Source organism: Pteronotus mesoamericanus, unplaced genomic scaffold (assembly GCF_021234165.1).
Source record: "Pteronotus mesoamericanus isolate MK-2021 breed Mesoamerican mustached bat unplaced genomic scaffold, CSHL_Meso_final contig_58, whole genome shotgun sequence".
In the NCBI taxonomy this organism is placed as follows: Eukaryota; Metazoa; Chordata; class Mammalia; order Chiroptera; family Mormoopidae; genus Pteronotus; species Pteronotus mesoamericanus.
The window spans coordinates 8,580,355-8,607,866 of record NW_026555205.1 but is presented as its reverse complement, the minus strand read 5'-3'; the positions used below and the strand labels follow the sequence as shown (position 1 = coordinate 8,607,866).

The 27,512-nt window shown below is 38.1% G+C and overlaps 1 protein-coding gene and 1 pseudogene across 1 annotated transcript in view; one reads left to right on the top strand and one right to left on the bottom strand.

Annotated features, from left to right (window-relative positions):
- Positions 1-27,512, top strand: part of COL4A5 (collagen type IV alpha 5 chain) — a 432,611-nt gene that overhangs the window by 41,458 nt on the left and 363,641 nt on the right. The gene's annotated exons all lie outside the window — the stretch shown is intronic.
- LOC129076188 (non-histone chromosomal protein HMG-17-like) lies at positions 11,883-12,156 on the bottom strand (annotated as a pseudogene).

The window sequence follows — 27,512 nt, the reverse complement described above, 5'->3', positions numbered from 1 at the left end:
CCAAAATTGGTGTATTTTTATGTAGCCATTTTAATATTGAAAATGGAAGAAAATATGCAACATTTTTGGCATATTATGCTTTATTATTTCAAGAAAGGGAAAGGGAAGGGAAGGGGAAAGTCAAGAAACATATAGCAAGGACTCATGGACAAAACCAAAGGGGAAGAGCTGAGGGAGGGAAGGTGGGAGGGGGCAAGGGAAAGAGGTGGGGGGGAGGCAGAGACAAATGTATTTAAGAAGTAAATAAATAAAATAAATAAAAAAAAGAAAGAAAAAAAAAGAAAGGTATAAATGCAACTGAAACGCGAAAGAAAAAAAAGATTCGTGCAGTTGTATGGAGAAGGTGCTGTGACAGATTGAACATGTCAAAAGTGGTTTGTGAAGTTCCATGCTGGAGATTCCTTACTGGATGATGCTTCACGGTCAAGTAGACCAGTCAAAGTTGTTAGCAATCAAATCAAGACATTAATTGAGAACAATCAACGTTATATCATGTGGGAGATTGCCAACACACTCAAAATATCCAAATCAATAAGGTTATAGGTCAAAATGAAAAATCTTTTATGGAAAAAAAAAAACATACGAAGTTTCTGGCTGACCCAGTACTATTTTATATTCCTACCAGCAGTATATAGGACCTTTTCAATTACTGCTATCCTAGTAGATATTAAGTGATACCTTGTTTTATTTGCACTTTCCTGATGCTGTGCATAGGGTCATGAAGTTATTGACCATTCAAATATCTTAGTTTGTGTAGTGTCTTCTCTAATATTTGCCAATTTTTTAAAATAAATTTGATTGCTTATATTCTTTTTTAAAATATTTTTTTATTTTTATTTTATTTATATTTATATAATTTTATTCTTTTTCTTCAAATACATTTGTCTCCATCTTCCCGCCACCACTTTCCCCTGCCCCCTGCCCCATCTCCCTCCCTCAATCTTTCCCCGCTTAGGCTTTGTCCGTGGGTCCTTTATACATGTTCCTTTACTTGACCCTTCCCTTCCCTTTCCCTGCCCCAACCCCCCCTTCCCTCTTAATTCTGTTGGTTTCTTTTTTCTTTCTGTTGGTTGCTGGTTATATTTTCCTTGCTTGTTTGTTTTTGTTGATTTATTTTTAGACAGCAGGGAAGGGAGGGAGAAAGAGGGAGAGAAACATCAGTGTATGGTTGCCTCTCACACACTCACTACTGGGGGCCTGGCCTACAACCCAGGCATGTGCCCTGACCAGGAAACAAACCAGAGACCCTTTGGTTCACAGGCCAGTGCTGTATCCATTGAGCCATACCAGCCAGAGCCTTGATTCCTTATATTCTTGAATCGAAAGAGTTCTTTTTATATTCTGAATGCAAAATATTTGTTACACACACGCACAGTGATTTTCCCATTGTTTGGGTTGTATTTTCTTTTCCTTAATAATACATTCATTTAGTTGTGTTTCAAAGTTTTGAAAAAGTCCACTTTTAATTCAGTAATACTGCTTTTTGTGTCATGTATAAGATGCCTTTACACTAAAGTTTTCAATTTTGAGTATCTTCTATATGTATGATGCTTTTAGGTTTTGAAACAGTTATTTTTGTGTTCAGTGAAAGGTAAGGATTTTGCTTAAATTCTTTAAAAAATTATTAGGTGAAATACACGTACAATACAATTAACCATTTAAAATGAACAATTCAGTGGTATTTAGTACATTTACCATGTTGCAACTACCACCTCCATCTAGTTCCAAATACACACACACACACACACACACACACACACACACACACACACAGTTGTTCAAGTACATTTGTCTCCATTTTTCCCAAAACACACCCCCCACCTACCACCCTCAATCCTCCCCCACTTTGGCTTTGTCCATGGTTCGTCTATACATATTGTTGACAACCCTTGCCTTTCTTTCCCCCGTTAACCCCTCCTCCATCGTCTCTGGTTACTATCAGTTTATTCTTCATGTCAATGTCTCTGGTTATATTTTTCTTCCTTGTTTGTATTGCTGATTAGGTTCCACTGACAGATGAGATCATATGGTATTTGTGATTAATTGCCACTTAGCATAATACTCTCTAGTTCCATCCATACTGTTGCGAAGGGTAGGAGTTCCTTCTTTATTTCTGCTGCATAATATTCCATTGTGTAAATGTACCTCAGTTTTTTGATCCATTCATATTGATGGGCATTTACGTTGCTTCCAGCAGTTGGCTATTTTAAATTCTGCTGCTATGAACATTAGGGAGCATAGGTTCTTTTGAATTGGTGTTTTGGGATTCTTAGGGTATAATCCCAGCAGTGGAATGGCTGAGTCAAAAGGCAGGTCCATTTTTAGCTTTCAGAGGAAGTTCCAAACTGTTTTCCACAGTGGCTGAACCAGTTTGCAATCCCACTAACAGTGTGCTAGGGTTCTATTTTCTCTACACCCTCACCAGCACTTGTTTGTTGATTTGTTTATGATGGCCATTCAGACTGGTGTGAAGTGGTATCTCATTGTGGTTTTTACTTGCTTTTCTCTGATGGCTAGTGATGCTGAGCATCCTATCTTGTGTCTCTGGGCCCTCCATATATCCTCCATATGTCTTCCTTGGAGAAGTGTCTGCTCAGGTCCTTTGCCCAGTTTTTAATTGGATTGTTTGTCATCTTTGAGTGGAGTCTTGGGAGTTCTTTATATATTTTGTAGATCAAACCCTTGTCTGAGGTATCATTGGCAAATATATTTTCCCACACAGTTGGTTCCCTCTCCAGTTTGCTGCTGCTTTCTTTAGCCAGAGGAGCTTTATATTTTGATGAGGTCCCATTCTTGTATTCTTTCCTTTATGTCCCTTGCTCTAGGGTATGTATCAGTGAAAATAATGCTTTGTGGAATATCTGAGAGTTTCCTGCCTATGTTCTCCTCGAGGACTTTTACAGTGTCACGACTTACATTTAAGTCTTTACCACCTTGAATTTATTTTTCTGTATGGTGTAAGTTGGTGGTCGTATTTCATTTATTTGCATGTAGCTGTCTAGTTATCCCAACACCATTTGTTGAAGAGGCTATTTTTACTCCATTTCATGCGTCTGCCCCCTTTCTCAAATATTAATTGACCACGGAGACATAGGTTTATTTCTGGGCTTTCTATTCTGTCCATTGATATATGTGTCTGTTTTTATTCCAGTACCAGACTGTTTTGATTACAGTGAACTTGTAATATAGTTCAATATCAGGTATTGTGATACCTCTTACTTTTTTGTTCTTTCTCAAAATTGCTGCTACTATTCAGGGTCATTTATAGTTCCATATAAATTTTTGAAATGTTTGTTCTATATCTGTGAAATACGTCATTGATATTTTAATAGGGATTGTGTTGAATCTATAAATTGCTTTGGGTACTATTGACATTTTGATTATGTTTATTCTTCCAATCCATGAACACGATATATGCTTCCATTTATTTGTATCTTTCTTAATTTCTTTCTTCAGTGTTGTGTAGTTTTCTAAGTACAGGTATTTTATCTACTGGTAAGGTCATTCCTAGGTACTTTATATTTCTTGTTGCTATAGCAAATTGGATTTTTTTCCTAATTATTGCTTATGGTATTTCATTGTTGGTACAAAAATGCCTTCGATTTCTGAATATTGACTTTGCATTCCACTGTTTTGCCAAATTCATTTATTCGGTCAAGTCTGTTTTTGGTAGAGTCTATAAAGGTTTTCTTTGTATACTATCATATCTGCAAAGAGCAACATTTTTACTTTTCCTTTCCAATTGGGATGCCTTTTATTTCTTTTTCTTGTCTGATAATTATGGCTAGAACTTCCAATATTTTGTTCAGTAAGAGTGGTGAAAGCAGGCATGCTTGTCTTCTTCCTGAAAGTTTTGGTTTTTGCACATTGAATATAATGTTGGCTGTAGGTTTCTCATATATGACTTTTATTATATGAGATATGTTCCCTCTATTCACATTTTGCTGAGTGCTTTTATCATAAATGGGTGCTGGATTTTATCAAGTGCTTTTTCAATATCTATTGATATGATCATGTAATTTTTGTACTTCATATTGTTTATGTGGTAGATTACATTGATTGATTTGCAAATATTATACTATCCTCGCATCCCTGGGGTGAATTTCACTTGATCATGGTGAATGACTTTTTAAATGTATTGCTAGATCCAAATTGCCAATTTTTTGTTGATGATTTAGTATGTGTGTTCATCATAAATATTGACCTGTAGTTTTCTTTCTGGGTTGTATCTTTACCTGGCTTTTAAATTAGGTTGATACTGGCCTTGTTAAAAAAGAGCTTAGGAGTTTTCCTTTTTCTTGAATTTTTGGAATAGTTTGAGGAGGAGAGGAGTTAGTTCATCCTTAAATGTTTGGTAAAATTCATCTGTGAAGCCCTCCGGTATAGGGCTTTTGTGTGTTGGAAGTTTTTTGATTCCTGCTTCAATTTCACTAGTTGTTATTGGTTTATTCAGGTTTTCTGCTACTTCTTGATTTAGTTTTAGGCTGATTGTATGTTTCTAGAAATAAGTCCATTTTGCCCAGGTTGTCCAATTTCTTGGCATATAGTTGTTCATGTTAATGTCTTTTTTTTAAAAAAAAAGATTTTAGTTACTTATTTTTAGACAGAAAGGAACGGAGGGAGAAAGAGAGAGAGGCAAACATCAATGTGTGGTTGCCTCTCATGTGCCCCCTACTAGGAAACTTGCCCACAACACAACCATTTACCCTGACTGGGAATCAAACCGTTGACCCTTTGGTTCATGGACCAGCGCTCAGTCTGTTGAGCCACACCAACCAGGGCATGGTTTCTTATAATCCTTTGCATTTCTGTGGTATTGGTTGTAGTTTATCCCCTTTCATTTCTTATTTTATTTATTTGGGTCCTCTCTTTTTCTTCATGAGTTTAGTTAACAGCTTGTCTTGTGTCCAAATTTTCAAAGAACCAACTCCTGGATTTATTGATCCTTTGAATTGTTCTTTTAGTCTCTTGTCATTTAATTCTGCTCTGATCTTGATTATTTTGTTCCTTCTAATCACTCTGTGCTTTGTTTGTTGTTGTACTTCTATTTTTTGTAGATGTAGGTTTATGTTGTTTATTTGAGTTTTTTTAATGTGTTCTTTGCGTTGGCCTGTATTACCTCCCTCTCAGTACTTCCCTCTCAGTACTTCCCTCTCAGTACTGCCTTCGCTGTGTCCCACAGGTTTGGGGTTGTTGTGTGTTTATTTTCATTGTTTCCAGGTTCTTTTTTATTTTTTTCTTGATCTCATTATTAACCCATCCATTATTTAATAACATGTTATTCAGTGTCCATGTTTTTGATTGATTTTGAATTTTTTTTCCTGTAGGTTGGTTTCTGGTTTTAAGCCATTGTGATTCAAACACATGCTTGATATGATTCTAATTTTCTTGAATTTGTGGAGACTTGTTTTGTGTCCTACTGGGTGGTCTATCTTTGAAAATGTTCCATGTGCATTTGAAAAGAATGTATGTTTTGCTTCTTTGGGGTAAAAGTATCTGTATATATCAGTTAAGTCAATTTATTTCTGGCAGGGGTGTCCAACCTGCACCTCGTGGGCCACATTCAGCCCAGGACACCTGTGAATGTGGCCCAACACACAATTGTAAATATAATTAAAACGTTATGAGATTTTTTTGTGATTATGTGTTGTAATGTATTTAATGTGTGGCCCAAGACAACTCTTCTTCTAGTGTGGCCCAGAGACACCAAAAGTTTGGACACTCCTGATTCTAGAGTTTTGTTCAATGACACAATACCCTTGTTGATTCTTTGTTTGGGAGATGTATCCATTGTTGACAAGTAGGTGTTAAAATCCCCTACAATTACTGTGTTGCTATCATGCTCGTATGTTGGGTGCTTATGTGTTTCCAAGGGTTATATCCTGTTAATGGCCTACTCCCTTAAGTATTATGTAGTGAGTTTGTTTGTTCTTATGGTCTCCTTTTGAAGTCTATTTTGTGTGATATAAGTATTGCTGCCCCTGCTTTTTTTATCTTGTCCGTTTACTTGGAATATTTTTTTCCAACCCTTCACTTTCAGTCTGTGTAGATCTTTTGTTTTCATGTGGGTCTCTTGTAGACAACATATATGCAGGTCGTGTTTTCTTAACCATTCAGCTACTTTATGCCTTTTGATTGGAGTATTTAATCCATTTACATTTAAGTACTTAATGAAAGGTATTTATTCACTGTCATTTTCCCATATCTGTGTTCCTCTCTGTTTCTATTTCTTCTTCTTATAGCAGTCACTGTAGCATCTCTTGAAGTGGTGGCTTAGTGGATGTATACACTTTTAGCCTTTTCTGGTCTGGGAAGGTCTTTATTTCACCCTCCATTTTAAATCAGATACTTGCTGGAGAGAGTAGCCTTGTTAGTAGGTCCTTGCTTTTCAATACTTGGATTATTTTATTCCAATACCTTTTGGCTTGTAATATTTCCGTTGAGAAATCAATTGATAGTTTTATCAGAGCTCCCTGGTATGCTACTTGCTACTACTTGTTTCTCCCTTGCTGCATTTAAGATTTTCTCTTTATCTTTAAATTTTGCCATTTTAATTATAATGTGTCTTAGAGTGCGCCTCTTTGAGTTAATCCTTATTATGACCCTCCGTTGTTCCTGAACTTGAGTGACATTTTCCCTGATTGAGTTAAGGAAGTTTTCTGTAGTCATTAATGTCAAACAGGTTTTCTATTCCTTGCTCCTTTTCTTCTCCTTATGATATTCCTATGGTGTGAGTGTTGTGACATTCCATGTTGTCCTGAAGAGCCCTTCACCTATCCTCATTCTTTTTGAGTCTTTTTTCATTGTGTTGCTCTGACTGGGTATTTCTTACCACCTTGCCTTCCAGCTCACTGATTTGGTCATCTGCTTCATATAGCCTGCTTTTGATTCCTTCCTTTGTGTTCATTTCAGATATTGTATTATTTTTTTCTTCCTGATTCTTATTCATAGTTTCTATGTCCATTTTCATGCTTCTGTAATTCTCATTAAGTTCCTTATAGCTCCCGTGAAGTCCCTTATAGTTCTCACTGAGTTTCTTGAGCATGCTTACAACCATTATTTTGAATTCTATGTCTGATAGATTGCTCAATTTCATTTAGTTCTTTTTCTGGAGATTTCTCCTTTCCTTTTGATTGGGGGTTATTTCTTTGTCTCCCCATTTTAGGTGACACTTTTTGATTCTGCATCTCAGGGTGCTCTGCTTTGCCTGACTGTCTTCATGGAGTGGACTTCGGTGGTAGGAGTTCTGTCAGACTCAGTGGTACAGTCTCTTTGATCTCCTGATCTGGATGCTCTTGGGAAGCCCTCTATTCAGTTTATGTTGGCTCTTTTGTTGTACTTGGGCTTTGAATATTGAAGTCTCATTCATTGGGAGGTTTTCTCCTCTCCAGCTGGCTGACTGGGGGTCACAACCCCTGACAGTCTTGTTTGCTGTTGTACAAGTACTGTTTAACAAAGTAATACTACCTAAAAACAAAACCCACGCCAGCAAAAATAACCCCCTACCAAATCAGCAATATCAACAGCAAATGAGTAATAATTAATAAAACTGGAAAGAGATTAAGAAGATTATAAGATGGAAAAAAGAATATGAGATGACTAAAAGAGAAAAATGATTTTGAGTGTGAAGAGGGCGGTGGAATAATAGGAGTGGGGAATAGAAACAAGGCGAAGAAAGGAAAAAAATGTAAAACATAAGTAAAAGGGAGGGGTGATTACAAAATGGAGTAAGAAAAAGGAAGAGTGTAACATGAGGTTTGAAATTTAAAAAAAAATAGTGATCCAATAGGAACAAAATTGAAGAAAAACCACAGCCAGGTTGATAACAGTGACAGATGAACAAAGATTAATAAAGGTGGAAAGAGAATAAGAGTATATAAGAAAGTGAAAAGAGAATATGAGATGTGTACAGTAAATAAAAATGATTTTGAGAGAATAAGGGGAGGAAAAATAATGAAGAGTATGGAATATAATCCAGGCTAAGAAAGGGGAAAAAAGGTAAAATTCTAAACTCAAAAAAGCAAGGGCAGGAGGAAGGCAAAATGAAGAAGATGGGGAAGCATAACCTATGAGATTTGAAGTACCAAAAAGTGGTGAATAGGAATACCTTTGAAGAACAGCAGTAACATTAATATCTAAAGCAAACAAGCTACAATTTATAAAGATGCAAAGGAAATAATATTATAAGAAAGGGAAAAAGACTGAGCTGACTAAAGGGAGGAAGAATAATTTTGTGAGGATAGTGGGAGGAGAAATAGAGTAAGGAATAGGAACAAGGCTTAAAGAGGGGGGAAATAAAATTTACAACAAAAATGAAGGGCAGAAAGAAGGCAAGTGGAGTAAGACAAGGGAAAGGTACTGTTTGAGATTTGAAATAAAAATAAAAATATATAAAAATCTAAAAGAATGAAAGATAAAACACAAAATATAGTGAATTAGTTGGAATATACTTGAAGGAAGCAGAGACATGTTAAAGTGCTATGCAAGAGAAATAAAACACAAATTTTGAAGAAGAATGAGGAGGAATTTGTCTTAGCAGAGTTTGGTGTTTGTCTTCTGTCTTCTCCTTCTGAATTTGCCTCTGGCTTTTTTTCAGCTCAAGGTCCATAGGTATATCATCCTACTTCTAGTAGCACCATGTGTACCACCTTCACCTGCCCGTAGAGAGTGCTTGTATTGCATTTGGGAGGGTGGGATCCCTGAGTCTCCTGGGAGGTGCTGTTCAGTCTTCTGGAAAAATTGCGGGTGTGTGTCCCCTGTCACTGCACCATTCGTCTTGGTCTGTCCCAGATTATTTCCAATGATGTATAGTTTCTAGTGAACTAGCTTTCCATTTCAAGGGAGGGGCCAATCTATCTAAGAAGGCCAGCTCTCTTCTGCTTGGTGCTGATGGCAGCTCTGTGTGCTAGTTGAGGCTAGAGTGGGGCCTGACTCCCCTTTGTTGCACTGATTTCTGATCTCCCTGCCTTGCTGGCTTCCGTGGAATAGTGACCTCAGAACCCAGTGGATTTTGTCTACCTTAGAGAAGTTCAAAATGGGTCCTTTCAGAGATTCTCTTCCTGCCTTTCTCCTGCTGATATGCACTGCAAGGGGGTTCTTGAGCCTCTCCTGCCTGTTTTGCCAATCCTGCAGGAGGTGGGGGCTGAGTAGTCCTTCCCTTCCCAGAGATTTGATTTCTTCTGGGTAAGGGGATTCTCCCTGGCTATAAATAATCTCAGGCACTCAATTCTTGCCCATCTATTTCCCAACCCACTGTCCTGATATTATACACAGTCCTGAGCTCTGTTTCGCATAGCCCCCGGCCTACTAGCAGTGCTGGGCTGGAACCAGAAAATCCCTTTGCTGTGTGATTTTTCTGATCTCCCTACCTGGCTGTATTCAGTAGGAGCTAACCACACTGTCAGTCTTGTCCCTTTGTTGGCAAGGCAGCTGCACACAAAGTCCCTGTCCAGCATGCTTCCGCTCCCCCGTTAAGTCTTTCTGAGGCACACCCACTGCAGTACCAAGTCATTATTGGCTTTCTGCCTGCACCACCTGTCCACAAAGCCAGAAGTATCTCATGGGCACGGCTGGCTGCAGCCTACCTCTGCCCAACCCAGGTTCAGATACAGTCCCTCTTTCTTTCTCTGGCATTCTCCCAGTGGCATTTGGTGCTGCAGCTATGGATGATGTGCTCCTTGTCGTGTGTGACTTTGCACAACCTCCTAAGCCACTCCTGGACTGGATCTGTGGGCTCCCCTCTTGGGACTAGAGCCCCTTACCTCCAAAGGTGTGGGAGCCACAAAGCTGCAATTTATGATCAATCTCTCTGCATCTACAGGCACCATGCATGGGGTACTTCCTCTTCAACTTATAAAATCTCATGATCACCCATTGTGCAGTGTTTTTTGTATTCCTTGGCTCAGAATTTCATGCCAGCTAAGATTCTGTTGATTGTTCAGGTCTTACATAAGAAGATCGGCTGAGAATCCGAGTTAGGGGCTAGAGCAAGTGGACTCAGATTCCACCCACTTGGCCACCATCTTCAAAAAGTTGATACCCCCATCTAAACATGTCTTAATTTTACCTTGAGTTTTGAAGGATGGTTTCTGCTAGGTATAGAATTCTTAATTTTCAGGTTTTTAAAAAATTTCAGTACCTTGACTTTGTAATCCCATTGCCTTCTGTGACCTCCATGGTTTCTAATGAGACATCAGTTGTTAATTTATTTAAAATCCTTTCTTTGCGATGAGGTGCTTCTTTCTTGCAGTGCAGATTGGCTTTTTGTCTTTGACTGTAGACAGTTTGATTTAAATTTATAGTGACTTTCTTTGAGGTTGTCCTACCTGGAGTTCATTGAACTTCTTGAATGTGTAGATTCATATATAATCCAACTTGGGATGTTTCACGCTACTATTTCCTCAAATATTCTTTCTGACCCTTTCTTTATTCTTCTACTACTTCTGAAATGTGTATGCTGGTTTGCATGATGGTGTCCCACAGGTCACTTAGAATATACACATTTTTCTTTATTCTTTTTCTCTCTGCCACACAAACTTGATAATTACAGTGCCCTTCCTTAAAGTTCACTGATTCTTCTGTCTGCTGATCATATAATGTTGAACTCATCTAGTGAAGTTTTCATTTCACATTTGCTTTTCAGCTTTAGAATTTGTATTTGTTTATTTTTATATTTTCTATGTCTTTATTGATATTTTTCTTTTGTTCACACAATGTTTTTATGGTTGCCTTTAGTTTGTGGCCAATGATTTTCTTTAGCCCTTTGAACATATTTAAGATAATTTTAAAGTCTGTCTAATAAAGCCTATGTCTAAAATTACTCAGTGATGATTGTCAATATTTTTCTTAAATGGGCTATACCTTCCTGTTTATTTTTATACTTTGTAATTTTTTGTTGAAAACAGAATTTGAATATTTAATATGTTAATTCTGGAAATCATATTCATGATCTATTCCAGAGTTTAATATTGTTGATTGTTGTGGACTGCATTTATCTATTGTTTAGTGGCTTTTACAACTTAATTTTTGCAAAAACCATATCCCTTGTTATGTGTGGTGTTGAAATATGTGCTCCTTTTGTTTGTGTTCAGATAGTGTTTTGATAGATATTTCTTGGAATGCCAAGTACCAATAGAAAAAGAGAGAAAAGGAGAACAAAAAAAAGAGGAAGAAAAAGAAAAATCTCCTCCCTCTTTCTTTGTGCATTGTCTCTGTGTTACAGCACTCCTTTAACAATTAGCTAGACCATTTGCAGCTTTGACGTTTAGACTGCTGGTTGACATTTCACATTAAGCATGGAGTTGAACAACTTTTCATAATCCGACACTGATTTTCAAGAAATGAAATGAAGATGGCAGAATTATCAATCTGTAGATGCACAATCTAAAAAAGGAACTGCTGCTCTTTTTAGGGTTGCCATCTCAGTGGTGACACCACTAGCAAGTCCAGATTGCCCAAATACTGGTAACCAATTTTTGGAGGTCAGGTTCCAACAGGTCTCTGGACTTAAAGGAGTCAAGTCTATGCTTAAAATGGAAAGGGAGAAAGGGGATAAAAAAAAATTTTAGTTTACCCACACCATAAGGCATTTGTGCCAAGGTGGCCGATGTGTCAGTATCAAGGGCTCCCTCCTCCCACAAATCAAGAGGAATTCTCTCAAGACTAGAAGGGAAAGGTGTTTTTTCCTGTGTCAATACAGTTTTGGAAACATACTATTAGTTAGATATGTCCTTCCCCGCAAAAACAATGAAGTGTTCTGTGTGATAACAACATAGCTTAAACAAAATAAAACAAAATTCTGCAGTTTTATAAAACATGATAAAAAATAGTATTTCAAACTGTACAGTCACCAGAAATACACAGTTGTCAAAACTGCACACATCTCACTTGGCATCTCCAGCACCTTCAGCTTTATGTGCCTGGTTTGTTTTGGCATCTCCTTTTTCTGCTGGGTTATTCCCATCCTTGCCAGCATCAATTTCCCCCTTTTTCCCCTTTTGAGTACCTTCTCTCCCTTCTTGCAGGGGCCTTTTTAGGCTTGCATTCTGGCTTTGGAGGAGCAGATTTAGCCAAAAATCTGGCAGATCTTTTCTGTAGTTTGTTCTTCACATTTCCTTTACCTCCTTTAGCATCCCCTTCAGTCTTTCTGTTGGTCATGATGAATGTGGTAGCAGGATATACAGGGCCAGATGTGTGATGCATCACAGTGGGCTTTGTTTGGTCCAGGAGTTGTTCTTACCTCTTCTTCACATTGCTCACTCAGTTCTTTTTTTAAATGTGAATATCCATTTATCTTTCAGTATTTTTGGGAAAAACAATCCTTTCTCTATTGAGTTATCTTTTTTCACTTTTGTAGCAAGTCAAATGCCCATATAAGTGTGACTCTATTTCTGGATCCTCTACTCTGTTTTGCTGATTTACTTCTCTGTCGATATGCCAATACCAAAGTGTCTTGATGGCCGTAACTTCATAATACGGTTTGAAATCAGGTAGTGCAAGTTCGTTTTAACTATTTTAACTTTATTGCTTCCATATAAATTTTGCAAACAGTTTGTAAACTTTTGAAATTTCTGCAAGGATCTTGATTGGAATTGCATTTAGGCTATAGATAAATTTACATTAATAATACTGAATATTATTTTACATGTCAATGATATATTTATTTTTATGTCTTTAATTTCTCTTAGCAATGTCTTGTACATTTTAGTGTACCAGTTTTATTATTTATTTTTTGTTCAAATACATTTGTCTCCACCTTCTCACCACAACTTTCCCCTCCCCCCTGCCCCTCCCTCCCTCCCCCAATACTTCCCCACTTTGGCTTTGTCCATGAGTCCTTGATATATGTTCCTTGACTTGACTCTTCCCTTCCCTTTTGATGCCCACCCCTCCCTCCTTCCCTCTTGACTCTGTTGGTTTCTTATTTCTTTCAATATTGCTGGTCATATTTTTCTTGCTTATTTGTTTTCTTGGTTAGGTTCCACTTATAGGTGAGATCATATGGTATTTGTCTATCGCCCCCTGGCTTATTTCACTTGGCATAATGCTCTGTAGTTCCATCCATGCTGTTGTAAAGTGTAGTAGTTCTTTTTTTCTTTCTGCTGCATAGTATTCCATTGTGTAAATGTACCATAGTCTTTTGATCCAATCATCTACTGTTGGATATTTAGGTTGCTTCCAACACTTCGCTATTGTAAATTGAGCTGCTATGAACATTGGGGTGCACAGGTTCTTTTGAATTGGCATTTTGGGGTTCTTAGGATATAGTCCCAGCAGGGGAATCACTGGATCAAAAGGCAGTTCCATTTTTAGCTTTGGAGGAGGTTCCACACTGCTTTCCACAATGGCTGCACCAGTCTGTATTCCCACCAACAGTTTATTAGTGTTCCCTTTTCTCCACAGCCTCGCCAGCACCTGTTGTTTGTTGATATATTTATGAAGGCTACTCTGATGGTTTGATGTGGTATCTCACTGTGGTCTTAATTTGCATTTTTCTGATGACTAGTGATGCTCATCATCCTTTCAAATGTCTCTGGGCCCTCTGTATCTCTTCCTTCAGAAAGCATTTGCCCAGGTCCTTGACCCATTTTTTGATTGGATCATTTGTCTTGGAGTGGAGTCGAGTGAGTTCTCTATGTATTTTGGAGCTCAAACCGCTATCTGATGTATCATTAGCAAATATATTTTCCCATACAGTTGGCTCCCTTTTCATTGCTGATGTTTTCTTTAGCCATTGCAGAAGCTTCTTATTTTGATGAGGTCCCACGTGTTTATTCTTTCCTTTATATCCCTTGCTTTAGGGGACATATTGGTGAAAATATTGCGTGAAACGCCTGAGAGTTTCCTGCCAGTGTTCTCCTCTAGGACTTTGATGGTGTTGCGACTTATATTTAAGTCTTTAATCCATCTAGAGTTTATTTTTGTGCTTGGTGTCAACAGATGATCAGATTTCAATGTTTTGCATGTAGCTGTCCAGCTCTCCCAACACCATTTGCAGAAGAGGCTATTTTTACTCCACTTTATCTTTCTACCCTCTTTGTCAAATATTAGTTGCCCATATAGACATGGGTTTTTTTCTGGGCTTTCTATTCTGTTCCACTGGTCTATGGGTCTGTTTTTGTGACAGTACCAGATTGTTTTGATTATAGTAGCTTTGTAATATAATTTGATGCCAGGTATTGTGATCCCTCCTACTTTGTTTTTCTTTCTCAAAATTGCTGCAGCTATTTGGGGTCATTTATGGTTACATATAAATTTTTGAAACATCTGTTCTATTTCTGTGAAATACGTCATTGGTATCTTAATATGGATTGCATTGAATCTATAAATTGCTTTGAGTAGTATGGACATTTTAATGATGTTAATTCTTCCTATTCATGAACAGGCTATATGCTTCCATTTATTTGTCTTCCTTAATTTCTTCCTTCAGTGTTATATAGTTTTCTGCATTCAGGTCTTTTACCTCCTTGGTTAAATTTATTCCTAGGTACTTTATTTTTCTTGTTGGTTTATCGAGTGGTATTTTTTTCTGATTTCTGTTTCTTCTATTTCATTGGTGGTGTACAAAAATGCCTTTGATTTCTAAATATTGACTTTGTGTCCTGCTGCCAAATTCACTTATTAGGTTGAGTAGCTTTTTTGGTGGTGTTTTCAGGGTTTTTTATATACACTATCATGTCATCTACAAACAATGATAGTTTTACTTCCTCCTTTCCTATTTGGATTACTTTTATTTCTTTTTCTTATCTGACTTCTGGGGCTAGGACTTCCAACTATGTTCAATAGAAATTGTGAAAGAGGTCTTCCTTGCCTTGTTCCTGAACTCAGTGGGAAAGCCTTTAGTTTTAGCCCTTTTAGTATGATGTTGGTTGTAGGTTTTTCATACATGGCCTTTATTACGTTGAGATACACCCCCTTTATTCCCATTTTGCTTAGTGTTTTGATCATAAATGGATGCTGGTCTTTATTGAATGCTTTTTCTGCATCTATCGAGGTGATCATGTGGTTTTTGTCCTTTTTTTTTATGTGACGTATTACATTTATTGATTTGCATATATTGAACCATTCTTGCATCCCTGAGATGAGTCCCAGTTGATCATGGTGGATGATCTTTTTAATGTATTGCCGGATGCAGTTTGCCAATATTTTCTTGAGGATTTTAGCGTCTATGTTCATCAGCAAAATTGGCCTGTAGTTTTCTTTCTTTGTAGGGTCTGTATCCAGTTTTGGGACTGTGGTGATGCTGGTCTCATAAAAAGAGTCTGGGTGTCTTCCCTCCTCTTGGATTTTTTGGAATAGTCTGAGAAGGACAGGGGTTAGCTCTTCCTTAAATGTCTTGTAAAATTCTCCTGTGAAACCATCTGGCCCTGGGCTTTTGTGTGCCGGGAGTTTCTTGATGACTGCTTCAATTTCCCCAGCTGTTATCGATCTGCTCAAGCTTTCTGTTTCCTCTTCCTTCAGTGTTGGAAGATTATACTTTTCTAGAAATTTGTCCATTTCATCAAGGTTTTAAAATTCCTTGGCATATAATTTTTCATAGTAGTTTCTGACAATCCTTTCTATTTCTGCGGTATCAGTTGTTATTTCTCCTCTTTCATTTCTGATATTATTTATTTGGGTCCTCTCCTTTTCTTTCTTGATGAGTCTGCTTAAAGGCTTGTCAATTTTATGTATCTTTTCAAAGAACCAGCTCCTGGATTAGTTGATCTTTTGAATTGTTCTTTTCATCTCTATGTCATTCAGTTCTGCTCTAATCTTGATTATTTCCTTCCTTCTACTTGCTCTGGGATTTATTTGTTGTTGTTTCTCCAGTTCTTGAAGTTGGACAGTTAGGTCACTTATTTGAAATGTTTCTATCTTTTTTAGGTAAGCCTATATTGCTCTGAACTTCCCTCTCAGGACTACCTTTGCTGTGTCCTATAGGTTTTGATCTGTTTTATGTTCGTTTTCATTTGTTCCTAGAAACTTTCTTCTCTTATGTCATGATTGACCTATTTATTTTTTAATAATGTGCTGTTCAGTCTTCATGAGTTTGCAAGTTTTTGAAGTTTCTCTTTCATGTTGATTTCCAGGTTCAAGTCCTTGTTGTCAAAGAAAATGCTTGTTATTATTTCAATTTTCCTGAATTTGTTGAGGCATGCTTTGTGTCCTATCATGTGATCTATCTTTGAAACATTCCATGAGCGTTTGCTTCTTTGGCATGAAAGGTTGTATATATGTCAGTTAAGTCCATTTAATTTAGTATGTCATTCAGCTCCACAGTATCCTTGTTGATGGTTTTTTTTGGATGGTCTGTCCATTTTTGACAGTGAGATGTTAAAATACCCTATCAGTGTGTTGCTGTCTATATCTTTTTGAAGTCCTCCAAGATTTTCCTTATGTATTTGGGTGCTCCTATGTTGGGTGCCTATAAGTTTACAATGTTTATGTCTTCTTGATGGATTCTTCCTTTAAGTATTATATAGTATCCCTCTGGGTCTGTTTTTATGGCCTTTGTTTTGAAATCCATTCTGTCTGATATAAGTATTGCTACCCCTGCTTTTTTCCTTGCCCATTTGCTTGGAATATTTTTTTTTTGCATCCCTTTACCTTCAATATGTGTGGGTCCTTTGTTCTGATGTGGGTCTCTTGTGGGCAGCATATGTGTGAGTCAGGTTTTCTTATCCATTCACCTATCCTGTGCCCTTGATTGGGGCATTTAATCCATTTACATTGAGAGTTATTATTGATAGAACCATATTCATTTTTTCCCTTTGTACCTGTGTTTTTCTCTTTCTCACTCTTTTCCTTCATATTTTTCACTCAGTCCCATTAGCATATCTTGTAGTGCTTGTTTGGTAGAGACATATTCTTTTAGTTTTCTTTTGTCTGGGAAACTCCGTGTTTTACCTTCCATTTGAATTTTGAGCCTTGCTGGTTAGAACAGTCTTGGTTGTAGGTCTTTGCTTTTCATTACTTGAAATATTTCTTGCCATTACCTTCTGGCTTGCAGTTTTTCTGTTGAGAAGTCAGCTGCTAGCCACATCGGGGCTCCCTTGTATGTTACTACCTGTTTCTCCCTTGCTGCCTTTAGAATTCTTTCTTCGTCTTTGATATTTGCCATTTTAATGATATTGTGTTTTGGAGTGGGCCTCATTTGATTCCTCTTGAATGGGGCCCTCCGTTCTTCCTGCACCCGTAGGACCTTTTCTCTCCTCAAATTGGGGAAATTTTCTATCATTACTTTTTCAAACAGGTTCTCTTCCTTTACTCCTTTTCTTTTCCTTCTGGTACCCCACTTATGTGGCTAGTATTGCATTTCAGGTTGTCCTGCATTTCCCTCAATGCATCTTCATTCTTTTTTATTCTTTTTTCCATTTCTTGTCTTTTTTGGGAGCTTTTTTGAACTTCTCCTCCAGCTTGCTGATTCAGTCCTCTGCTTTATCTAGTCTGCTTTTGATTCCTTCTACTGTGTTCTTCAGTTTAGAAATGGTATTCTTCATTTCCTCTTGTGTCTTCTTGATCGTTTATATCATTTTCCAGGTTGATATAGTTTGCAGTAAGTTCCTGATAGTTTCCCTGTACTTTCTCATACTTCCCTTTGTGCTTGCTTAGCTCATTGCACTTCCTTAAAGCCATTGTTTTGAATTCAGTATCTAATAGTTCACTTCCCTCTATTTCTTTCACCTCTATCCATAGAGATTCCTCCTTTCCCTCATTTGGGGGTTATTTCTTTTCCTTCCCATTATTTGTGAGAATCTTTTTTTCTTTTCCTTCTGCTTCAGTTGATCAGTCTTGGTTTCCTGACTTTGTTGATTAAACTTCCATGGTAGTAGATGGGTCTTTTTATTTATTTGTTTGTTTGTTTATTTTATTTTCTCTAGATCTCCCTTTGGTGATGTTAGTTGTTGACCCTGTCTTACTTTAGGCCGTTTCTTTGTGCCTTCCAGGAATCTACTGTCTGTTTCTGTCTTGTGCAATTGTTAATCTAGTCACTCTGCCATCAGCTGTCAGGCTTAGGTACCACAGAATGGGTCATGCCTCCTGAGGGTGGGACTATCGTGTCCTTACAGGTTGCCGTCACTCAGGTGAGCGGTCTACCTGAGTAAGATTGATAGGGTGGAATGGGGAAGGAGTCAGCTCCAGGAATCCCTGGCTACTCCTCCAGTTCTTTCCCCAATGCCTCTCTCTCCAGTCTCTCCTCAAGAGTCTCTAGGCAGCTATGTGTCCCCTTTGGCCATGGATCCACTTTTTCTTCCATCCACGGTGCACTCAGCACCTCAGCCCACAGGCACGGAAGCCCTGGGTGGAGCGCGCAGAACTCAGGTTTATTGATTCCTTTATGCCTGAGTGAGATGGTAGCTGCAGAGTGGGAGGTGAGTTATCACCGGGGCTCCACTGCTCACCATCTCAGTTTTCCTTGCACAGCTTTCCTCAACAATCTTTCCTCAGTCACCAGCCAACTGTGCTCCCGCCTCTACCCAGAGATCGAGGAAGGCGGCTGCCACTGCAAATTTTTGTGTTTGCCTTTTAAACATCTCTTTGCATCTCCAGCCACCTATCTCTGGCAGAGTGCGCCACTAAGCTTTTCACTGTTGGGTTTTGTCTTGTGCTTTTATGGTTTCAGATGCTGTAGTCTAGGGGTCCCTGCTTATGATTTAGACCCTGTTTTTCTCAGGGGGATCCAACGGTCCGTTTCAGTGTTCCTCTGGTGCTGGTGTCCATGGGCGCCCAGCCCACCCTCTCGAGCCTCCACTGCACTTCTCACGTGTTAGGATGTGTGAGAGTCGATTCCACTGTCTGGATGTCTGAAAGTCGATTCCACTGTCTGGATGTCTGAAAGTCGATTCCACTGTCTGTCCGCGGCTCCAAGGTTCCTCTCTCGCTCTCGTTCCATTTTTTTTCCAGGTGATTTCTCCACAATTTAGTCACAATTCCAGTTTGGTCTTGGGAGGATGTCAGCATGACTTCCACTCACCCCTCCACCCGCTTCCTTCCTCTCTCTGTTGTTTCTAATAGTAGCTTTTTGTAGGGTTTCCAGACTTTTCTGTATGCACACAATTGTAGTGTCTGAAAAGAGTTTTATGTTTTCGTTTCCATTTTATATACATATTATTTGTTTTTTCTTTCTGTCGTGGCTAGGACCTCCAACACAGTATTCAGAAGAAGCAGTGACAGAAAAGTGGTGAGATCTAGTCTTCCCTGCCTTGTTTCTGTTATTAGGGGGAAGTGTTTAGTATTTTACAATTAAATGTGATATTAGTTCAGTGGTTCTCATTGTAGGGGGAAATTTGCATGTAATGAACAGCTGACAATGTGTGGAGGCATTCTTTTTTTACAACAAAATTAGTTACTTTTATTTAAAAGAAACATTAGAAAGTGTGCAAAATTAAATAGCAAAATTAAATACACATTAATGGAATATGCATACTTTGTATTGAAACCCACTAGTTGATCACTTCACCAGTAAAAAGAACTGGCATATTTAAGATATTTAAGGAAATCAGATACAGACAGCTTGTAGTACTAACAACATTGAGCTCTTAACCTATATCAATTACCAAATATTTAAAAATATTATGTGTCTTTCATTCTCAAAATATTAGTGTCTAGCTCTTCCTATAAATGTTGGGGAGAGAAAAAGATTGTAAAACAGGAAAGTAGAAACAGGGCCAAGGCATCTAGCTCCGCTTTGTTGAGATGTCAGATGTTTCCCTTGATATCCTCTAAGTTAAATGATACTTTCTTCTGTGAGTAATTTTTAAAGTCTGTACATGACTCTGTTCTCTGCACACAATAGCGAAACTCAATTTTCACTGGGAATTTCATCAGGATACCCCAGGTGATGCACAAAGTGCCCTACCCACTGGGTAGGCCTGATGTTTGCCTCAGTTTCAGTAGCTACAACAGCAAGACAGGAGGCCAGCATGTACACAGCCAAACCACAGAGTTACAACAGGCAGAGAGAGGACCACAACACAGGACTCATGAAGGAAATGCCCACCTGTGTTCTCTAACACAGCTGTGTCTCTTTTCTTCATGTTCAGATGGGGAGAAATACCTTTTCCTTTTCTAAGGCAAGCTTCTGGTATTACTATTCTATTTTAATCTGGTTATACTGTTAGAACTAACATTTACACATCTGTTCATTTCACCATTATAGACTCAGTGAAAATGATGGAATCTCTTGCCAAAAACAAATTTTGACTTGTTCACATTTTTCTCAACTCAATCTGTAAGTTTGTATGGAGCCCTGAATGCATGTGTGAGGAAGCAGTGGAACTATAACAGCTAGTGTCACAGTTGAACTACAGGTAACAAGCCAACAGTTAGGCTTGGGCTGCTCAGAGCAATTTAAGTGTCTATGGGACACTCAAGTGTCTGAAAAGAGATAGTTTTATGTTTTCATTTCCATTTTATATACATATTATTTGTTTTTTTCTTTCTGTCTTGGCTAGGACTTCCAACACAGTATTCAGTAAAAGCAGTGACAGAAAAGTGGTGAGATCTAGTCTTCCCTGCCTTGTTTCTGTTATTAGGGGGGAAGTGTTTATTATTCTCCCTTTATTGATTATTCTCCCTTTAATTCTGAAAGTACAAAGGCTTACTTAGGAAAACTGCATATGGCTTTGATATCAAGGTCCCAGGGCAGTCCATCCAGCCTGTCACCCAGGAGGCCCAAGCATACTGGCACCAGCCTCAGGATTTGAAGGACACACTCAGCACTTTGGGGGTCCACAGCCATCAGTGTTGATTGCACTCCAGGTGAAGAATCACAGCTTGTCCTTGGTCATTTCTAGAAACTGCAGGTAGATGTGCTGGATGCCCTCCCCCTTTGGGTTGAACAGGAATTTGTAGTAGCCGCTATCTGCACAGATTGCATTGAAAGTGTTTGCCTCTGTTCCGAAGGCACAAATGCATAGAAAGCCAAAGGGAACCTGAAACTTGGAAAAACTCTGCTATGAAATGAAGTTTTTCTGAAGGAAACAAGCTCATGCCGAACTAGACTGTTGATTTCGTTTTGGATCTTCAGCAGCAAAAATGTACACTGTGCTGTGGTTCCTGGACACACAGATGAAGGACACATCCAGTTGAAGTTAACGCAATAAATATTAGCTGCTTGAGATCCTCTTCATAGTTCCTTCATTAAATGCCCTGATGAAGTATCCAAATTGGGTCACATTCTCAGGTTCTATGTGAACATGAATTTTGAGAGTACAGTATTGACACCTATATACTATATTTATGAAAATTTCTTATTTGTGTTTTCAAAGGACACTGAGAAAAATATTTTGATTTTAATATATTTTGGTCAATATGCCAAATTTTTAAATTTTTTTTAGATTTTATTTATTTTTGGGGAGAGGAGAAGGAAAGGAGAAAGAGAGGAAGAGAAACATCAGTGTGTGGTTGTCTCTCACGTCACCCCAACTGGGAACCTGGCCTGCTACCTAGGCATGTGTCCTGACTGGGAATCAAACTGGCGACCCTTTGGTTCGCAGGCCTGCACTCAGTCCACTGAGCCACATCAGCCAGGGCATATATGCCAAATTTAAATAGTTTTAAGAGCAAATGTTCAGATATACTAACATTAAAATAGAATTTCTCAAAGTTTTAAAACATAAAGCATGTAGCAGGACATGACATCACTTTTATTTTTTTTCTGATTTAAATTTATCAGAATAAAACATATAATGATTACATTAGAAAGTTTTTGGATTCAAGATGGCGGAGGAGTGAGTGGAGGTAACACTGACTTCCTCTCAGGACCAATCTGGAATTACAACTAAATTGTGGAAAAATCATCTGGAACAAACAATTGAACAATAGCGAAAGAGGAGCCTTAAACCTCGGACAGACAGAAGAATCGGCTTTAGCACAACCTAACTTGTACGGAGTGCAGTAGAGTCTAGAGATGGCGGGTGGGGCGTGCATGGACAGCAGCATCAGAAGGATATTAAAGTGGCCAGTTCTATCCTCCCGAGAAGAGCAGGATCTAAACCAGAAGTGAGGATCTCCAGCCTACAGAACCAGAGCCAAAAAGTACACAGATAAAAGCCAGCTGCGAAAAGTGGCAGGATTGCTCTCTGCCAGAGACAGGGAGCTGGAAACGCAAAGAGCTGTTTAAAGGGCTAATGCAAGTTTTTATTTGCAGCCACTTACCCTGGTCTCTGGCAAAAGCAGGGGCAGACTGGGCTAGAGACACCAGAGGAGAGACTGAGGAAGGAGTCTTTGGGGAGAGAATGGAGAGAGTGACCGGCAGGATCCTGGTGCTGACCCATCCCCCATATGACAGCAGCAATCTGGCTCAGGCAGACCACTCCCATGTGTAACAGTGTGAGAGGACACAATAACCCTGCCCCCCCAGGAGGGACTCGTCCCTGACCCAGGAGCGATAAACCCTGACCTCACTGCCAACTATGGAGTGGCAGTCACAGATAGTAGATCCCTGGCTAATGGGAGCACAGAGTGGTCTAGAGACACTTGAGGAGAGACTAGAGATGGAGGCTTCAGGGAGAGAATGGAGAGAGTAGCTGGTGGGATCCTGGTACTGACTCATCCCCCATATGACAGCAGCAATCTGGCTCAGGCAGACCATTCCCCTGAGCAGCAGTAGCATAAGAGGACCCATAAACCCACCCCCAGGATAGACTCTGCCCTGCCCTGTGGTGTCTAATCCAGCCTGTTGAGTGCATAGTAACTATATTAAACAGCTGAAGGAGACAACCACAGACAGTAGATTCCTGGAAGTCTTGAACAGACTGCCTAAGGTCAGACAGGGTCAACATCTGACATCATCAGAGGCAGGTCCAGAAAGAAAAAAACTGGTTGCCTACCATAGAAGTTCACAACACAAAATCAGGAAATCAAGACAGATGATTTTAAGAAGCAGAGGCAAAAAAAGAAGAGTCTCACAAATAATGGGAAGACAAAGAAACACCCCATCAGTTGAAGGGAAAGGAGGAATCCCCACAAAGAGAATTAAATGAAATAGAGGCAAGTAAACTATCAGATATTGAGTTCCAACCAATGGTTCTAAGGAAGCTTAATGAGCTCAGTAAGCTCAGAGAGAATTACAAAAAACTACAGAGAAACTATGAGGAACTTATTGCAAACTATATCAGCATGACAAAGGACATAGAATATATCAGCAAGACACAAAAGGAAATGAAGAATGCAATTTCTGAAGTGAAGAACACAGTGGAAGTAATCAAAAGCAGACTAGAAAAAGCAGAGGACTGAATCAGCAAGCTGAAAGTCAAGGTAGGAAAAACTCCCAGAAAAAGCAAGAAATGGAAAAAAGACTAAAAAAAAGTGAATGAAGAGGGCTTTAGGGAAGTGCAGGAAAACCTGAAACGTAATGATATCTGTATAATAGGGATAACAGAATGAGAAGAAGAGGAACAAGGGATAGAGAACCTGTTTGAAAAAGTAATAATGGAAAACTTCCCTAATTTGAGGAGAGATAAAACTCACCCAAGTCCAGGAAGCACAGAGGGTCCCTTTCCAGAGGAACCCAATGAGGCCCATTCCAAGACACATTATGATTAAATGGCAAATATCAAAGCCAAACAGAGAATCCTAAAGGAAGCAAGGGAGAAACAGGTAGGAATTTATAAGGGAGTCCCGGTACCTCTAGCAGCTGACTTCTCAACAGAAACACCACAAACCAGAAGGGAATGGGAAGAAATACTCCAAGTCATTAAAAGCAAAGGCCTGCAACCAAGACTGCTTTACCCAGCAAGGCCCTCAATTCAAATGAAAGGCAAAATAAGGAGTTTCCCAGACAGAAGTAGGCTAAAATAATACACTTCCTCTAAACCAGCATTACAAGATATGCTAAAGGGACTGCTTTTAGAAGATGAAGAAAAAGAGTCCATTAATACACAGTTCCTTTCACAGTAACCTATACTTGATATTACCAATATTTCTAATACATATTCATCTGATCGTGACAATGATGTGCGATTTTAATAGTTACTTTATTATTTGTTGAAACTAAACCTATTTTTGTTTTTTTCTTGCCTGTTTTTATTATTTTTAAAAAGCTTTAAATGACCTTTTGGTATTCTTTATCGATTTTTTTGATTAAGAGTTTATAGAATTTTTTCCCTCAAAAAAACTGAAACTGTTAACCATTTTTTTAGATATGTTGCAAATACTTTCCTATTCTATTACTTGTCTTTTAACTTTTTCTATATGTATATTACTATGTAGTCTTAAATGTTTAATATTGTCATATTGTCAGTATTTTACTTTATAGATTTTGGGTTTGAATACTTTACTTCAGGGTAAGAAAAATGTTGCTACAGAAACCCTTAGATTTTACATATTGTTTTTTAACTCACCTGAATATTTTTTGTATAATGTGTGAAATAGGGCTCTATATTTGTTTTATTTCCAGTAATAGTGGTCCATGTACTTTATTTGTTCAATAAGCCTTACTTTCCCCATTGATTTGAAATTTTAGTTGAATCCTTTATTACATTGTTAGACATATATATGTTTGTTTCTAGAATGCTCATTTTATTTCATTTATCTACGTGATTATTTCTGTTCTGATGTCATGTTGTTGTAATTGCTGAGACTGTATAATGGATTTAAATTTTTTAATATAATGGATCTTGACATTTTAAAAAAATACATAAAATCAATATTCATTTTAAAAAAAGATAGAAGGGACTTCTACTTTTTCCAACAACATGGATGGAACTGGAGATTATTATGCTAAGGGAAATAAGCCAGTTGGTGAAAGACAAATACCATATGATGTCATGTATTAGTGGAATCTATTCAACAAAATTACCTAACGAACAAAGCCACAAGCATGTAAATATGGAACAGACTGAAAGTGACCAGATGGGGTGGGGAAGGAGTACAATGGTGGAAAGAAGGGGAAGGGAGTAGACAAAGAACATGTATGAATGACCCATGGACATGGACAACAGAGTGGGGATTGACTGTGGGAGTTGGGGGTGGCGTGGGATGGGTAGAGGAGGGCAAAAAGGGAAAAATCAAGACAATTGTAATTGAATAACCATGATTTTAAGATAAAAAATTAAAAACAAATGTTTGGAGGAGGAAGGAAATTTGTGATACAGTCCTCAACCTTTTGCATTACAATGCAGGTGTCAGGCTAAGTGCATAATTTGTTTCAGCCTCAAAGAGCTCACAGTTCAGTTGAAACAAATTACAGTATAGCATGTTGAGTGCAGTAGTAGAATTGTACATAAGCACAGAGAGAATTACCTATATTGACTGTAAAACTGGGTGCGTGTGTGTTTAACAGAGGCAGAGAGGGATAAAACATTAACCGATCAGTTTTGAACAGAAAAAGAAGTAAATCAAACAAAATTGTTTATCTCAATTAAACTAATTCAAAAATGATGACCCTCCCAGTGCTGTAATATTGTTCCACTATATGTCCAAAATACTGATATACTTATTCCAAAATGTTGATTCTCTAAGTATTTTCTTTTGTATTTGGAGGATCCATTACAAGTAAGGCTCTTACATAGCTAATTATGAAAGTTCAGTGTATAATGCCATGAAACAAACATCAGCCTGGTTACTGATTTTGTGACTGAATTAATTTGGTACCTTTGGTTCTTACCATGCCTCAAGGCGTTTTTGTGTATTTGTGTTGTTTTTTTAGACAACGGAAATTAGCTGTAATAATTTCTCTTGCAGGTGAACTGTGTTACTTTGGATTGTTTTTCTTTTTCTCCCCCACCCCCTTACATTTATTTTTTGTTAGGTAATACATTCAGGTGGTTCAAATTTGGTAGTTATAAAAGAATATACAGTTAAAAGCTTCCCACTATTTGTACCCAGACACTGTTCTCCTCCCCAGAGGTAATGTGTTCATATCTCTTGTTTTCACTAGTAGCTCTATTTTGTGTATATACAAGCAAACATTGACACTCATAAGCATACGCATACACTCTTGATTTATTCCTTATTTTTATACTTTTGTAATTTGCTTTAGATCATTCCATATTTTAACATAAAGAGCTATGGCTACATAATATTATTTGATTATATGCTGTGCCATATTTTTCTTAACCAATCACCTATTGATGAATATGTAGCTTTGTTTCCTGCTTTTCCTATTGCATTTATGCAATGAATAACCTTTTAATGGATCATTTCAGATGTGTACTATCTGTAGGATAATTCCTAGAAAATGAACTGCTGGGTTGGATATTATGTACCTTTGTCATTATGATAGACATGCCTAATTGTTCTCTATAGAGGTTGTACCAATTTTCACTTATACTAGCAATAGATTTCCCCAACCCTCACCAATACATTGTGCTGTCAAACATATGTTTGCTAAATATGATAGGTGAAAATATCTCATTGTAGTTGTATTTGCATTTATGTTCTGAGTAAGGTTGAGCATCTTATTATAGTTTGAAGTCTCTGTGATGTTTATAAAAATTTCTTCTTTAGATTCAACTGGATTGAAGGGTACGATGTCTTCCCTCCTTAACATACCAATGGGCATATTCTTCTACATGGGAGCAATGGTAATTACCAAGAGCATGTTTAGATAAAAGTAAATGCTAATACAAGATTGTATATGTTTAAAAAATTCACTAGCTTTTTATAATCTACTCACTATATAGCTAAAATATCATAGTTGACAAACACCCAAACCAACATCCCTTAGTAATTTTAAATAATTTAAATTCCTCATAAGAAGTTGAACTAAACATTTTGTAACTTCTTAATATATAGTATTGCATCTTATTTTTTTACATTTAATTTATTTTATCAAAATAACATAATTGAGATACTGTTGCATCACTGTATTTAGTCAGGCACAATAAAAACAAAATTAAAACACAAATCATCAAGAATATCTGTATTCTTGGCTTTCTTGCATATATATGATTTTTTGTTGAGAGACAAGGCTGGCCTGTGAACCCGCCCCATAGCAGCAGCTTCTGGAAGACAAAATTCAGCATGATGGAAGACTGCTCCTGGAGAGGGCGGAGAGGGTGGAGACTGGGTGGGGTAGGCCTGACACCTCTTCTAGGAAAACATCCCAATGCATTGGAGATCTCCAAGAGATGGAAGTGTCCCCAAACTCAAGTTCCATAGTACCAAAGCAGACTCCTTTAGCTGGTTGTGTTCTCGACAGTCCTGGGCTGTTTGGTACATTATGTGCAAAACTACCTGTTTGGTGCCATACCACTATCTCCAAAGAAAAGTACTTCCTGTGATATAAGCATTCCTCATAGGACCTGATACTCAAAATTCATCCATATGTCTCCCCATCAGGGCTGGTTTGCCTACCTTAATTTCCCCTCCAACTGCTTTTTCTTACCCTAAAAATACTCATTTAGCCAATAGCCAATGTCTCAGATCATACATATATTGCCATTAGCAGCCACTAGTGTAGCTAGAAGAGGCTCAGCTCATGAGCGTGGGGGACACGGGTAGGGAGCAGACAAATCAGCATTGTGAATGGCCTCCCTCACCCAGGGCCAAAAAGGGTAGAAAAGAAGACATCATGAAATAAAGCT